Source organism: Phocoena phocoena, chromosome 3 (genome assembly GCF_963924675.1).
Source record: "Phocoena phocoena chromosome 3, mPhoPho1.1, whole genome shotgun sequence".
In the NCBI taxonomy this organism is placed as follows: domain Eukaryota; kingdom Metazoa; phylum Chordata; class Mammalia; order Artiodactyla; family Phocoenidae; genus Phocoena; species Phocoena phocoena.
The window spans coordinates 15,307,517-15,324,056 of NC_089221.1; positions in this window are offsets into that span (position 1 = coordinate 15,307,517).

Below are 16,540 nucleotides of genomic sequence, written 5' to 3' on the forward strand. Positions count from 1 at the left end.
TTTATAGAATGTCAGCATTGACTCCAAATTTCCTGCCCTTGAATGTGGGATTTTGAATGTAGGGGTTGGTGTGTATGTGTAAAGTGAAAATTTAGTTTGTAGTATAAAAATGAAGAGCATGGGAAAGGGAATTGTAGAGCCAGCAGTGTGTTTGTTCTGTATCGACTGGATATCGTGCAATATTACAGTAATACACTTGAGAGAATAAATCTAAGGTTGTGTTCCTCGGGGACATCTTTATGCTTAAGAAGACAGAAAATCAAGAGGTAATGTATTTCCTCTCTCTTGAAGAGAGCATCTAGCAGTCCTACTGTGCCCTGGTTCTCAGCTCTCGCTCTGCATCAAAATCAAATGAGGAGACTCAAAGGTATATTTTCGGAGATCTGACTTTTCAGGCTTTAGGCTCTAGCATGGATTTTTTTTTTTTTTAAGTTTCAAGGTTATGCTAACATGCAGTGCACGTGGAGACAGGCTTCTCTAGAGCAAAATCAACACGGGATGGAGGACACATGGCTTTCAGTAACTAAAGGTAGGGTCAATATTGGGAATCAGTTATGAGGGCTTCATTTTAACAAATGAAATTTGCTGATCAGACTATATTTGTTATTCAAAAACATTGGTAAAGATTGTTGTGCTTGTGATTGGAACAAGGTTTTAATGAAGAAAACCTAATAACGTTCCAAATATAGACAGGGCATATAGTGAAAAAAAAAGCAAGTTCAATAACTTTTATAAGGTAAAATCGTAGTTATTTAAATAGCTATTGATATGTACCTATAGGGAGATAAAAACATATCTATTTTACCATTTAATTTGTTCAAAAGCATTTTTATAGTACACATTTTAAGAATGATTGTGTTTTCATGGTACAGATTATTTTATTTATTATTTTAGTGATTTTATTTGGAAGAATGGGCTTTCCATTTGAGGAAGCATAATGTAAAGGAAGGACCACAATCCTACACAGAACAAGACCTGAAATCAAGATTTCGATGCATTTACTAGTTTTGGGCATGTTGGTAGGCCTTTCACCTCTTTGAATCTCATCTTAATTTTTAATATGGGGAGCACTCCTTCTATTTGTATCACAGTAAAGAGAAGTGCTCTTTAAACTAAAACATCTGTATAAATAATGCAGTTAAAGGAGGTCTATCTACAATTCTCATGTTTTGTTTGCAAAATGGGTGTCCTGTGAAACCCAGTATTTTCCAGAGGTTCTGCCTGGGACCCTAATATACTGTTTCAAGAAGCACATGGTGTCCTATGTTCCTGCTTTTGATAGCTCCTCTTATTTACTATTTGGCCTCACAATACTGGTAACTTTGAAAATCTTTCCCTTTACCCTTCTTGTTTTGAAAGTGGAGCCAAAACTGTTTAAATTCACTAGTTATGAAAAAAGATTTCTTGGTGTAATGGAAAGAGAATTCATTAGGAGTCAAAAGAAACTGGGTTATTGCCTTAATTTTACTAGGCCCCTGTATGGTAACCATGGTTGAGTAATTGGCCTCTCTGATCATTTTGTCCCAAATTTTCAAAGCAATGTGGCTAAATTAGGCAAACTAAAGTGCTTCCTCTTTTTCTAAAATCTTATAATTCTATTGTGGGTTGGTTTACGGTTTTATTTTTGAAAAAAACAAAACAAAACTATGAATTCAATAATTGAATTATTGAATGTTTTTTCAGGAAACTATATTTGATTTTATTATTCTGTTTCAAATTTTTCAATATGATTCACCAAAGCATAGTATATTTACTATTTGCAATACATTAATATAAAAATCAATCTTCTGCATTCTGAGATGCATCCAAGTTTATGGAATTCCCATAGAATTTTACTTTCTGTATGCTTAAATAAAGAAGAATGGAACTTCAACAAAGATGTGTTTATCTCAATGTAAGGAATTGTTAAATAGGCAGAAAAACTATTATTTAAACTTTATTTTTCATATTTTGTGATATCTATTGAAAATGAATGTATATTTCATTGCCACTACAAGTTTAAAAAACATTTCTTTTATTATGGTCTCACTTATTGTTTTGAGATGCATTTTTTTACATTAATTCTGACAAATTATTTCTGAACAGTCTTTTAGGACACACCTCTGATAGATAGAATTCCTGTTTTTAAGAAGCTAAGAAATCAGAGGATAAAAGACATTTGTCCAGATAATCAAGATACAAAGACAAAACTGATGTATCCTTGAAGGAAAGTGCCAAAAAACAAGTCTAGTTTCTAGAGGAATTTTCTCTCCTTTTCACACTTCCCTGGACTCCATGAAGACAGCTGTTCATAGGTGTAGTGAAAGCTCAAGATGGTGGAGCATTAATAGGAGGGTGTAAATAAGCATTTTAGAGCAATAGCCTTGTTCTCCTCTTTTTTTTCTTGGAGGGTTTATATTTGAACATAACGTTTTGTTCTACTGAAGTAGTAAACGATAACAAAACTGCGAAAGCTTTGGTCTGGGGCAAGGATCCAAATAGGTTGCTAGGGTTTGTGTTAGTTTTAAGTCCAGGCCCTCTTTCTGCAGGAGAGAGAGAGTCCCTGTGGGTACTTGTGTTCTAACCTATTTCAGTAGAAAACTATACAAGTGTTAGGTCAAAATGCCTCTAGGACTCAATTATCCTTTATGTTTCTGCATGCCTGGAGAGCAGAGGCATGAGTGCCTTTGTCATCTGTTCAAAGATGTTGGCATGATGAACAGCCTTGGAAGATAGAGACAGCATCTACCTTAGGGGCAAAGAGCAGGTTTTTTACCGTCCAATGTAAGAAAGAAAGTATGTCCCGCTGAGGTAATGGCCAACAATTCTTGTAGTCTATTACAAGAGATTTGGGTTCCCTAAGCTCAGGGTTCCACTTCTGTAATACAGCCCACCCTGCTTTCTGTTGCACGATAGGAGTCTTGCTTTTTCAAAGTACTATTTATCTTAGGAAACTCACCTTTTGTCATGATTTACAAAACTACCTTTACTACCTTCCATTCAAGATGTCAAACTAAGCATAATTTTCATCTTCCCTCTTTTACCAAGGACTATTTAAATGACTTAAAAATTGAAAAGAAATATTGCAACATAGAGCAGGAAGGGGGCCATCAAAAGATCAAACGTGTGGATACATTTCTAGAAGGCAAAAAACAAATGAGATGATATTGATAAATCTGACAGAAAAAAAGGCAACCACAACCCAGGATATTCAGAAGAGAAGGCCACACAGATGCAGATATTTTTGTTGGCAGAATCATAGAATCACTCCAGTATTAGTGTGGGAGAGACTGGGAGCATTTTGGGGTTATAGCAAGTAATCAGCATACTTAATTAAAGGATATTCTAGTGAACATGAGTGAAAATCTCCTCCAAATGTAAAAAGTAATTGTCTATCATCAGCATTCATCCTGCCATTATAGCTTGAGAACTGTTACAGAAAGAAATTTAACCAAAACTCTAGGAAGAATAGGAATCATAATATGGTGGCTAGTGCTCCAAACTAAGACCTTCATTGAATCCATAATTCTGGACAGCTCACCCCTACTGGTTTGAGCCTTGTTATGCACACTGTCATAAAACTTGTCTATTGACTCACCCTCCTGTACACAAAGCTTTAGTTCACCCTCTGTTTTAGGGGAGAAGTATTATAGGGAAAGAAACCAACCCAAGGGCAATATTCTTCATTTGTATAGATGAACAATCAGCCAGGATATCCAGACTTTTGTAAAAACACTAGTAGTTTAAAAGTTCAGCCTCAAGGTGAACGTAGAGACAAGGTTGTTCAAATTAAATAGATATTTCATGAAACACAAAATCTATCTTTCTCTTATTTAGCATACAGAAAAGTTCAAGATGATAAATCAAATATGGCAACTTTGAAAAAAGACAATGTGAACACAAGAAAGAGTTCTGAAATCAGAAATATAAATGCTGAGGTAACATAATAAATAGAATGACTGGAAAGAAAATTTAGAAACAAATCTCTCAGGATATTGAGAAAAAATAGATGGGAAATATGAGAATGGAGTATCAATATAGGTCATCCAAAATATAACAAAAATGTAAAGAATAAGGAAGAGGGAGAAAGTTTAAATGGAGGAACATTTTGATAGTTGAAATAAGACATGCATTTTCAAATTGGAAGGGTATCTGAAATCAAAACAAAATGGAATAAAAATACTGTCACTTAGACATATCTTTGTAAAATTTCAGAGCATGATGACAAAAGAGAAGATTCTATAGCCTTCCATAGAGAAACAACCTATCAAAAAGATCACCTATAGGGCTTCCCTGGTGGCGCAGTGGTTGAGAGTCTGCCTGCCGGTGCAGGGGATGCCGGTTCGTGCCCCGGTCTGGGAACATCCCACATGCCGCGAAGCGGCTGGGCCCGTGAGCCATGGCCGCTGAGCCTGCGCATCCGGAGCCTGTGCTCCGCAATGGGAGAGGCCACAACAGTGAGAGGCCCGTTTACCGCAAAAAAAAAAAAAAGGATCACTTATAAAGGATCAAGAATCAGATTTGTTATTAGCAATGCTGGTTACTAGATACTCTCAAGCTTTGAGGGAAAATAATGGACATAGATTTCTCCTGTCAGAGAAACTGTCCATTTAACAACAATAGAAAGGGTAGAAGAACATATTTTTAGAAATGTAAGGTCTCTATAATTGCACATTTCACAAACTCAGAAAACAAAGAATCATCTACAGAAACAAAGAAACTAACCTAACCAGAATAAAAGAATGCTTTCTCTTCTGCACTTTGAATTCGATTATATTGTAGTTTTGTGCAAATCCTAAGATGCTTCTTTTGCTCCAGGAAAACCTGACATCTTTAGGAGACGGAAAAATATATACAGAGAGACATTGAGAATCTGACACTACAAGAGTCCCTTCCACGTGTGTCACTAGCTTCTGACACAAAGTCAGGCAAGTTGCATCTGCTTGAAAAAGCCTAAGTCACATGCACACATATCAAGTACAGAGAAGTATGGAAAACCAAGAGTCTAGAATTTCAACACTTATAGGAAAGACTTTATTTTCTTATTTTCTCTCCCTTGCCCAGACTAATAAAGAAGGGATTCTTCAAACATAGGGAAGGATACATATATTGGGCAGCTTTCTGAAGTGACAATTGAAGGGTATTTTAAAATTAAAAAAGAAATTACTGTCCAATTTTAAGATGAAAATATTTCATATAAGATATAAATTAATCATGATTGTTTCTTCCTTTTAAATAAGAGCAGCAAATTTTGATCAGGGTAACTATATGGCTGTATATATAGACAGGCCCATGGTTTTATACATGGTTATATATAAGGAGCTTCCATGAATGGATAAAGAAGATGTGGCACATATATACATTGGAATATTATTCAGCCATAAAAAGTAATGAAATTGAGTTATTTGTAGTGAGGTGAATGGACCCAGAGTCTGTCATACAGAGTGAAGTAAGTCAGAAAGAGAGAAACAAATACTGTATGCTAACACATATATATGGAATCTAAAAAAAAAAAAAAAAAGTCATGAAGAACCTAGGGGCAAGACGGGAATAAAGACACAGACCTACTAGAGAATGGACTTGAGAACACAGGGAAGGGGAAGGGTAAGCTGGGACAGAGTGAGAGAATGGTAGTGTTTATATGTCCATATATACACTACCAAATGTAAAATAGATAGCTAGTGGGAAACAGCCGCATAGCACAGGGAGATCAGCTTGGTGCTTTGTGACCAGCTAGAAAGGTGGGATAGGGAGGGTGGGAGGGAGGGAGATGCAAGAGGGAAGAGATATGGGGACATATGTATATATATAACTGATTCACTTTGTTATAAAGCAGAATCTAACACACCACTGTAAAGCAATTATACTCCAATAAAAACGTAAAAAAAATAAAATAAAAGGAGCTTCCAAAGAAAGATGGTTAAAGTATAATGATAGCAAATTTATTTCATTTAAATGAAGAATTAATGTAAATGAATATTCAGGGCGTTCTTTCTATACTTACTTTTTCTTTCCTGTGGAAAGAAACCACATCTCAAACCACATCTTCAGGTTTGAGAGTGTGTAATTGAATTTGACCACCTCTAACAATGACCTATTCTGTAGGTTGTGAAAGGTTGAGACTGTAAAAATTCATGCACTTTCCAGGGTTATTATATCTAGTAATATTTCTGTGCCTGGGCTTAAGAGTGTGAGGGAAGAAAAAACAAATCACTTTGTTTTAAGGTTTAGAAATTAAATGTAAGGTTTCAAGTTTGAATAGCTCTTGAAGTCCATGAGTTTAATAAAGTTTATGAGAATATAAAGGCTCAAGGATACTTCCCTGGGGTGATATGCTCTGGGAGGTGTGGTAACTTTTATGAACTAAAGGAAAGTGCCCCATGTCTTAAGTGACTCTTTGAAAATATGTCTCCCCAGAGATGTTGAAAATATGTCTCTCCCACTGAAATGGAGAAAGTTTCTTTTAAGTCTGCTATTATCAGTGGCAGTTTGAAGAGCAATTCACATTTAAATAGCTGTTTCATAATAGCATCTTTTTCTTTGCCAACTGCACGGTCCTGAAAATCTAATGTGCATCCAAGAAAGAGACTGATATTATAACATCACAACACTAATGCACTTTTAATGCCATATTTGATATTTTTATTAAGATGTCATCAGTTGTTACATGAGCTAGCTAAAAATTATAACAAGAAGTGGCAGAGAGTGAAAGCTATTTCTATGAAAATTTTGAACGATCCTACAATTTACCCAAACTGCAGTGTTTTCATTTTTTTCCTCTGTTATATTCTATCCTTCAGAATACAGTAAAAACCTAAGTCAGTATTATCTTGCATTAATTGCATAGCATATTATTTACCACATAACTTTAACCTCAGCTTATTAGAATTATAAAACTTTGCTTTTAAATTATAATTGCTGTCATTGATTTGGATGACAAGTTTAAGTGCATATGGAACTTACAATATATCCTGAATGCAGTATTTGGAAGGCAGAACTATAATTTATAAACAGAATTTTACTTATTACATTGAACCATATGAGATTAGATTTGGTAGATCAAAAAATGTCTGGAGAGTGACAGTTTCATGTAGTTTAAACTATAGAAAAAACTGAGCTTTTTATTAGAATTAGCTGAGTATAAAGATAATTCTTTGCCCTTCCATTTCCTTGAAATACAATAAATTTTGGAAACTGAGGAGACTGTAGTGAATATTTCAACTTGTGCCTTCACAAAATTAGATATTTCCTTTACAAGTTGACCTGATGAGGCTTACCACACTATAAGAATTGAAAAAAATAAGACCCTGAAAACATTTTAACTTTGGTTAAAAATTATGCAGTCTAAAACTCTATGAGTTTTATTAGTAGTAAAGTAGTCTAAAACTCTATTTTTTTTAATATGTAAATGACCTTAATTCTGATTGAAGACCTTCACACAGTAACTCTTTCTGCCAATGCTACCTACATCTTCCCTGTTTCCAAGATTTCTCCTGAGCATCCCCTAAAGCTCTGGCTAATTCCAAACAACTGGGTTGGTGTTTTTGTTTGTTTGTTTTAAATTTATGCATTGTTTTATACCTTTATGGCACTTCTACTGAGTTAGTTATTATATTATTTCTTTAATTTCACAGCCTGACTCCTTGAAAAAATGGCTTGTCTCACTTATTTTTTTGTGTGTGATAATAATAGGAAATGTCCTTCTGCATTAGTCATTGACATATTGGTGTCCATCAATGGATGAATGGATCGAGAAAATGTGTATGTTTATACAGTAAAATATTATTCAGCATTAAAGGAGAAGAGAATCCTGTCATTTGTGACAATGTGGACAAACCTGGAGGGCATTTTGCAATGAGTGAAATATGTCAGATAGAGAGACAATACTACATGGTATCACTTACATGGGAAATTTTTTAAAAAGTCATACTCATAGAAACAGGGAATAAAAAAGTGGTTTCCAGGAGTTGGGGGAAGGTGGGGAAGTAGGGTGAAGTTGGTAAAAGGGTATAGACTTTCAGTTACAAGATGAATAAGGGCTGAGGTTTTAAAGTATAATATGGTGACTATAATTGATAACACTGTATTGCATATCTGAAATTTGTTAAGAGAGTAGTTCCTAAATGTTCTCATCAAAAAAAAAAAAAAAAAAAGAGAAAGAAAGAAAAGGAAATAGGTGAAGTGATAGATTTATTAATGAAATCAATGGAGAGAATTCTTTCACAATATATACATATATCAAATTGTCACCACAATATATATTTTAAGTATATCACAATTTTAGTTGTCAATTATACTTCAATAAATGAAAAAAAAAATCATATACTGGTTGAATTAAATTACATTCTGAAAAATAAGTTGTTTAAAAAATCCTAGACTTAAAAATGATTAAATGGAAACTGTGTATTTTAATGTATATAAATACATTATTATTATATATATACAGATGCATATAATTGTGTCTCCTCAAAATTCATATGTTGAAGGTCTAACTGCCATTCTGACTATATTTGAAAACAATTCAAACAATTGCCTTTAAAGAGGTAATTAAGGTTAAATGAGGTCATAAGGGTGGGGCCTTAATCCAGTAGGACTGGTATCCTTATAAAAAGAGGAAGAGAGATCAGGGATGCACACACACAGGAAAGACCATAAGAAGGGAGCCAAGGAGAGAGGCCAGTGGAGAAACCAGACATGCCAACACCTTGATCTTGGACTTCTAGCTTCCAAAACTATGAAAAAATAAATTTCTACTCTTAAAGTCTCCCAGTCTCTGGTATTTTGCTATGGCAGCCCTAGAAAATTAATACACAAAGTAAAACAAAGAAACTCTGAACTCAAACAGTGTTCTCTGGGCCAGCATGTGCCTCATGGACACATTGTCAGTGCTCTTCTATTACTGCAATACCAAAGGAGGTCCATGCAAGCAAAGGACATTAGAGACCTGAATCTGACAGGTTCAGGACTCCTCCAGAAAGAAATGTTACATCTGTGCTTGGGTTTTCTTCTATCCATTGAGAATCATTAGTAAAATTTAGTGTTGAATAACATCTATGATTTCCATGAGTCTGCTTTGACAAGTCAGCATTTTATGGTATTTCAAGTGGTCCTGCGAGTATCTAAAAGCTAGCACATTACAATTGAAGCAATCATTTCAGACCTGCAAACATGCGTCTTGATAAATAGCCCTTGTATTCATTTCTTAGGGCTCCATAACAAAATATCATAAACTGGGTGGCTTTATACAACAGAAATTTATTCTTTGAAAGTTCTGGAGTCTGGAAGTCCTATATTAAGCTGTGGACAGAACCCTGCTCTCTCTGAAGGCTCTAGAATGAAATCTCTTCTGTACCTTCCTCTTAGCTTCTGGTGTTGCCAGCAATCTTTGGTCTTCCTTGGCTTACAGAGGCATCACTCTAATCTCTGCCTCTGCTGTTACATGATGTTCTTCCTGTGTGTCTCTATCTCTATGTATCTCCTCCTCTTCTTATAAGAACATCAGTCATATGGGCTTAAAGACTCACCCTACTCCAGTATGAACTCACATTACTTGATTATATCTGCAAAGTCCCTATTTTCAAATAAGGTCACATTCATAGGTACCAGGACTTAGCACTTGAACGTATATTTTGTGAGGACACAATTCAACCCACAACAGTCCCTAAATCCCTTAGTTACTTTAGTTTCTTATTTCTTCTTTAAAGGAGAAGGGGAACTTAAAGAATAATTTATTCATCTATTTATTCACTCATGCAAGATGTATTTATCCAGCATCTAATTTGTGTCAGGTACTATTTTAGATGTTGGTGGTAAAGTTGTGAACAAGATGGACCAGGCCCTTGCTCTATCAAAACTTATATTCTAATTATGGGACATCTACAATGAACATATAAACAAGTAGATGAATGGGGAGATTTTTGATAGTGTTAAGTATTGTGAGGGAAACACAGCAGAAAATAGGACACAGAATGATTTAGCAGGAAGGAGACGAAAGCTCCCTTACTTAGATAATATGGCTGGGGAAGCCTTCATTGAGAAGGAAAGATTTAAACTGAGACCTAAATGAAGAAAGTTCTGATAGAGAAGCTTTCTAGGTAAAAGGAAGAAGCAATTCAAATTCTTTAATATTTGTGGGGTAAAAAGTAAAAAAGATAAATTGGGAGATTGGGATTGACATATACACACTACTATATATAAAATAGATAAATAATAAGGGCCTACTGTATAGCATAGGGAACTCTACTCAATAATCTGTAATGGCCTATATGGGAAAATAATCTAAAAAAGAGTGGATATATGTATATGTATAACTGATTTGCTTTGCTGTACACCTGAAACTAACATAACATTGTAAATCAACTATACTCCAATAAAAAATTTTAAAAAATAAAGAATTTTAAATTCCTCCCCCTCAAAACACAAAAACAAACAAACAAACAAAACAAAAAAAGTAAAAAAACGCTATGATTTGAAACTTAGTGACTGCAGGGGAAGTAGAACCAAATGATGTCAGACAGAAGTAGTCAAATCATATACACCATAACAATAAGATTAGATTTTCTTCTAATTGCAGGGGGATGCTAGTAGGTGGTTTTAAGCTGAGATTACTATTTGTGTTTTAGAAAAACCTTCCTTGCTGCCTTGTGAAGAATGAAAGCTAGGAAGACAAGAGTGAAAACAGAAATCAGTTTAGAGGCTATTGAATTAGTCTAGGTAAAAGACGACAGTGATGTAGACTAGAATGGTAGCAGTGGAGGTTGTGAGAAGTGATTGGCTTTGTCATAGATTTATAAATTATTTACTGTGTCCCAAGAACATTACATCTGTGGTAGACTGAGTAATGGCCACCCAAAAATGTCTACATTTAATGCCTGAATCTGGTGAATATATCATGTTACATCACATGCATCATGTTACAAAAGAGACTTTGCAGAAGTAATTAAAGTTCGGACCTTAAAATAGAGAGATAATCATGGATTATTTTATGGGTAAAATCTAATCACATGAGCTCTTAAAAGCACAGAACTTTCTCTGGCTGGAATCAAAAACATGAAGCAGAAGGAAAAATTGGAGAGATGCTAAGCAAAGGAAGGACTAGACCCTCTGTGGCTAGACAAGGGGCACAGAGAAAGCATGGGAAGGAATGCAGGAGCCCTCTAGGGTCAAAGACTAGCCCCTGGCTGATGGCTGTCAAGGAAACTGGGACTTCATTTCTACAACTGCAAGGAACTAAATTCTGTCAGCTCAGCCTGACTGAGCTTGGAAGCAGATTCAAGCCCAGAACCTCCAGAAAGGGATTCTAACACTTTAATTTTGGCCATTTGGGGTTAAGCAGAGGACCCATCTGAGCCAAGCTGCACCAGAAATTCAGACCTACAGAATTGTGAGATAACGAATGGTGTGGTGTAAGCCACTGAATTCATGGTCATGTGTTACAGTAACAAGTGAAAACTAACACAGTAGCCATATTTCTCATGCCTCAAGTGATTGGTCCATGTAACAGGTCCTTTCTATTCCCATTGTCATATATCTTGGGTAATGAATTACTTATTTTGGACTTTATTACCACAAATGACCACTGAAATACCTAACTCCAATCTAACCTTATTTTCACATTCAATCAGAGCCATTGTTTAAAATCCAAATCTTATCGGGACATTCTTTATTTGAATGAATAAGTACTTTTTGTCCGTGAAACCAATTTAGACAGCCTCCTTCATGAAGCCTTCCATGATGGACTCCTTATCCAGGAAGGATGTTCCTCTTCTGTGCTTCCAGAGCTCCCTGTTTATCATGCTATCTCATCTCCTATGCCACCATAAAGTCCTTTTTCCTTTTTAAAATGTTGTACTCTATCTTTATTTATTTATTTATTAAATTTTTTTTTTTTTGCAGTACGCAGGCCTCTCACTGTTGTGGCCTCTCCCGTTGCGGAGCACAGGCTCCGGACGCACAGGCCCAGTGGCCATGGCTCACGGGCCCAGCCGCTCCGCAGCATGTGGGATCTTCCCGGACGGGGGCACGAACCCGCCTCCCCTGCATCGGCAGGCAGACTCCCAACCACTGCGCCACCAGGGAAGCCCTGTACTCTATTTTTAATGTCGCAAATGATACTTGAAGCAGTTAAAATCATTCATGGTATATAAAAAGTTACACATTTTTTTCTATTGTTATGTAATCTCATATCTAAAAGAAGTCACTATTAAGAGTTTCAATTATATATATTTTCTGTACATATAAATTGAAAATAGATATTTGTATTTGTCATATATATGTGTGTGTATATATACGCACTAGTATCCTTCATAAAATGTGGAACACTAATTTCTTGTTTTTACTAAATTTTTACATTAGGCACAATTAAGCTCTTTTTCTTTTCCTAATGGCTATAAATTATTCCATTGTTTGTGCTTATTTTGTTGAATTAGATCTCTTTTAAAAAAATTTTATAAATAATTTTTAGTTTTGTCTTGATATTGAAAATATTTCCATAATTAATGTGCAAATACATACATGTGTTTGCACTTGTGAAAATAGGTAAAATAAATATGTGAAAAAAGGAATCAAGGAGTTTATCATTTGAAATTGCCTTCCAATAATTCTGTGATAATTAAAATTTGTATCATCAATGTATGATAACTGCTGTTTCTTCACAATCTCAGTCACCTGTAAGATTTTGGGGCATTTAGAATAAAGACAACCACCAGCAGAAAACTAAAAGTAGAAGCTGTGAGAAGAGGTCTCTGGAGAGGGTAAGTTTGTGGTGAGGATTAGGAAAGAATTTTTGCCTGTTTATTATAAAGCTTTCTGTGCCATTTGATTTTTTAAAACTAAAATAAATTTTAGGAAAAATAATCATGAGAAAGGAATTCTCTTTTTCAGGGATAATGATTATAACTACAAAAATTTAGACTGCACTTGATTTGCTTCTTTTGTTTGTACACAACAAGTAAGAAACAAATCTTTAAATTCAGACTTAATTCGCTACAATATCCAGTATTCCAACTCATTTAAGTCAGCTTGTAGCACAGAGACTATTATGATAGTAGAGGTAGCTGAATCTACCTGTTAGACAGCATGACAAGGACCGTTAGCAAAATCAAAAACAAAACCAAAATGCGAAGCCTGGAATCTTACATTCAGAGTGAATGAGAATGGTAGATTTTATGTTTGGCATATGGCCCTTTGTTATTAGCAGTTTATGTATTTTATTTGTCCCTTGGTAGAGTCCATCGTTCAGGAAAAGAGTTTTTCAATGATACTCTTCTATTTCATAGTTCCAAACACATCAATTTGAGCATATTACATGCTCAAAAAGTATAAGTTGAAGTGAAGTAATTTACAAAATTTAGGTACCAGAAGAATGCTATAAATCTGAAAGAATTGGCCAAGGAAAGTTCACCGAATTAATTCCAACTTAAAAGGGAGTGAAGGAGCCATTTCAATTGTCAAATATACTCTGCAGAACCTTCTGGATCAGTCCATCCTGCACAGTGCAATAACATGCCAGGCTGGGTGTCTGGAGGTTTGGTTTCCTGTCTCAGCTAGCTGCATATTTTTCCTGAGCCTTAGTTTCCATCTGCAAATGGATACATGTATGTATACATATGTGTATGTGTGTGTATGTATATATACAATGATGAAAGGTTTCATCAGTAACATACTTATTATAACAGTGAACAAAAGATAATCTCATAGGATTAAATGGTCTATCACAGAGTACTTTTATATTGATGTCTTTAAGAACTGCTTGTTTATCTTATAATAAATAAAAAATAAATAAATACATTTTAAAAATATAAGTTGTTCAATAGCACAATTTGTGATCAAAGGTTTTTAAAAGCATATTGTAAGACCGTTTAAATACCACTTAAAATGTAAACTTACATAAGACATACAATAACATTTTTTTTCCAAAAAATTTTAGCCTAAAGATAGTTGTTTTTAAGTAACAGAATTAAAACTTTGAGTGATAAAATATTCCAGATGCTATATAAAAGTATGTTTTTATAAATAGAAAAATGCAACTGATGTGGGAAAATACCACAGCTCAGATTATATGGGTTATATTTGTGTATGTACATATTATGTTTCAAATATTTATTTATGGAATCAATATTACGACATCGAATCATGACTTTCTTAGTCACAATATATTTGTTAATACTGTAAAGGGTTTGTGGTATTTTATACACACACAAAGTTTTTACAATTTCATAAAATACTTTTAATCTCTGACGTAAAATGATAGGTAAAAGAGTAAGAGAGGTAAAAAGGGATAAATAATCTATTTCTACTCATTTATTCATCATAAAAATTGAAATAAAAAAGCAAAACACTCCCTCAAATTCAAATTAATTTAAAGGAAACAGACTGCTCCATTTAGTGCATTACTATCTGATATATTTTTTACCTTCTGGACAGAAGCCTCACTGAGCTGACTGCTGTTTGGTTATTCCAGCAGTTATGATAGCAAGAAAGCTTGCTTATAATGTCCGAGCATTGAAGAATGGTGCTACTTTAATTTCGGACCTCCTGTGTCCTTGGCTGGACTGTAGCCTTAGGGGAACACATATAGATAGGTGAGGAGAAAGGAGACACCCATTTAACTGGCTGGAGCTTTTGAACAAACCCTGACAATCAATACAGCAACAGATGCCACTGCCAGCTTGACCTGACATGCTATTCCCAGCTTGGGAATGAGTTTATTGACTTTGCCATGGAGAAGTCTTTTAGGGTTTCTCCAGTGTCATCTACTTTTATTGCTGTCCAGAGGCAAGATCCAATAAACTGAAGGAAACAGAAGTGTTATATTTCACAAAGGATGTCCTTGTGCTATGCAAATTGAAAAATGAAAAGAAAGAGTGGCTTAATTTGATAAGTCCTTGACCCCTACCCTCTCATCTATTCTTCTTCTTCTTTTCCTTTTTTCCCTAACATTTAAGGTCATTATAGAGAGAAAAATATAAACAATGCAAAGGTAATAGGAGTAGAAAAATAAGAAGGAAAAGGCATTTAAAAGATGCATGAATATAAAGGTAAAGACAGAATGTAGAGAAGAAAAATCCCTTCCGTTACCAGTCACCAATATTAACTTCTGATCCAACTGCAAATTTAAGTATCACTTCCTAAGTAAATTTTATGTACTTGTTAAATTAAAGTAAAAATTAGCTGATCAGTTTTCTGTACATCCAGATACAGTTATACTGCATTTATAGTTTAGAGATTTCATCCCCCTTTTGGGGACATTTTGTTAACTCAGCAGTTTGAATAATATAATTATTATACAGGCACTATATTTACCATTATTTTATTATATATATTTTTTCTATCTCACATATTGAAATGTCAGTTTCATCACCCAAGGAAACATGTCTCTTTTTCATCACTCTTCCATCAGCAATGCCCAGTGGGTTAGCCAAAACCTAGTGAATACTTGTTGAATAACAGTATCTTATATAATGTGGTTTAGATTTCTATAGAATTAACTAAAATAATTTTCCACTGAGTACAGTTCATGAAGTACAGTGCTCAGATCTTACAATATAGCCGAGACACTGTTTGGTCAGCATATTTGAGAATCTCATCTCCTTTTGGAGGTCAGTGGTTTGCAAATATTTCTTATCTGTGGAAATTGTTCTTTCAAATAAATGTGTGTGAGGAATCCCAATTTAATAAGAAAAAACAACAGAGAATTATACTTGTTGAAGGGAAATTTGAATGCCTTTGATCAAACTCATTTGCCCTTCCTCTATTCCCACATAGCAACCCTTGAAGTATCTTCAAAGAAATTAAGGAGCCCAAAGCAAAACATTTGAACCATGTTTTGAGAGATTAACTTTTTCTTTTTGAAGCCTGTGCTTTCTATATTAAGTTATTAATTTATTGACATATAATACAAAGTAAAATTAAAATATTAATATAGTTAATTTAAACTTCTTATGAATCCTCCAGTTATGTCACATGCCCTCCGTAGGCTATCATTTCAAAATAAATGCTTACTATAGGCCTTTATAAAATGTATACTTGACTTCTATTTCCTGTAATAGTGAGCTAATTTTTTAGAATCAATTCTCTTTTATAAATGCTCAATATATTTTCTTTAATTTCCTTACTGGTATTGAAGAGTTTGAAAAGAGTGAGGAACAGCCATGATAATTTTAGTAGAAAATTATGAACTCAGAGAGGTAAGAATACCAGAGCACCACAGATGCTTTTGTCCTAAAACCGTTGTCTGATACCTTGTAATTGGTTTTAGCTAATTAAGAGCTAGAGACTAATCTAGGCCCGGGACTATCAAGGTGGGGAACCTTGAAAGAAATCCTCCCCACACTTACTTTAAAATCAAAGATCTCTTCAGAGTAAGCACGAAAAAGAAGTAAACCCTCCTCTCCTCCTACTTCTCCAAGCTCATGGTTCTGAAGAAAAGGGTCATAAAATCAATCACATAAGTAAAAAAATATACTAAGTTCATAGAGTGGAAAAAGCGGAATTTGAATTATCTCAATTTTCTCCAAATTGATGTTTGGATTTGATATCATACCAATAAAAATTGAATTTG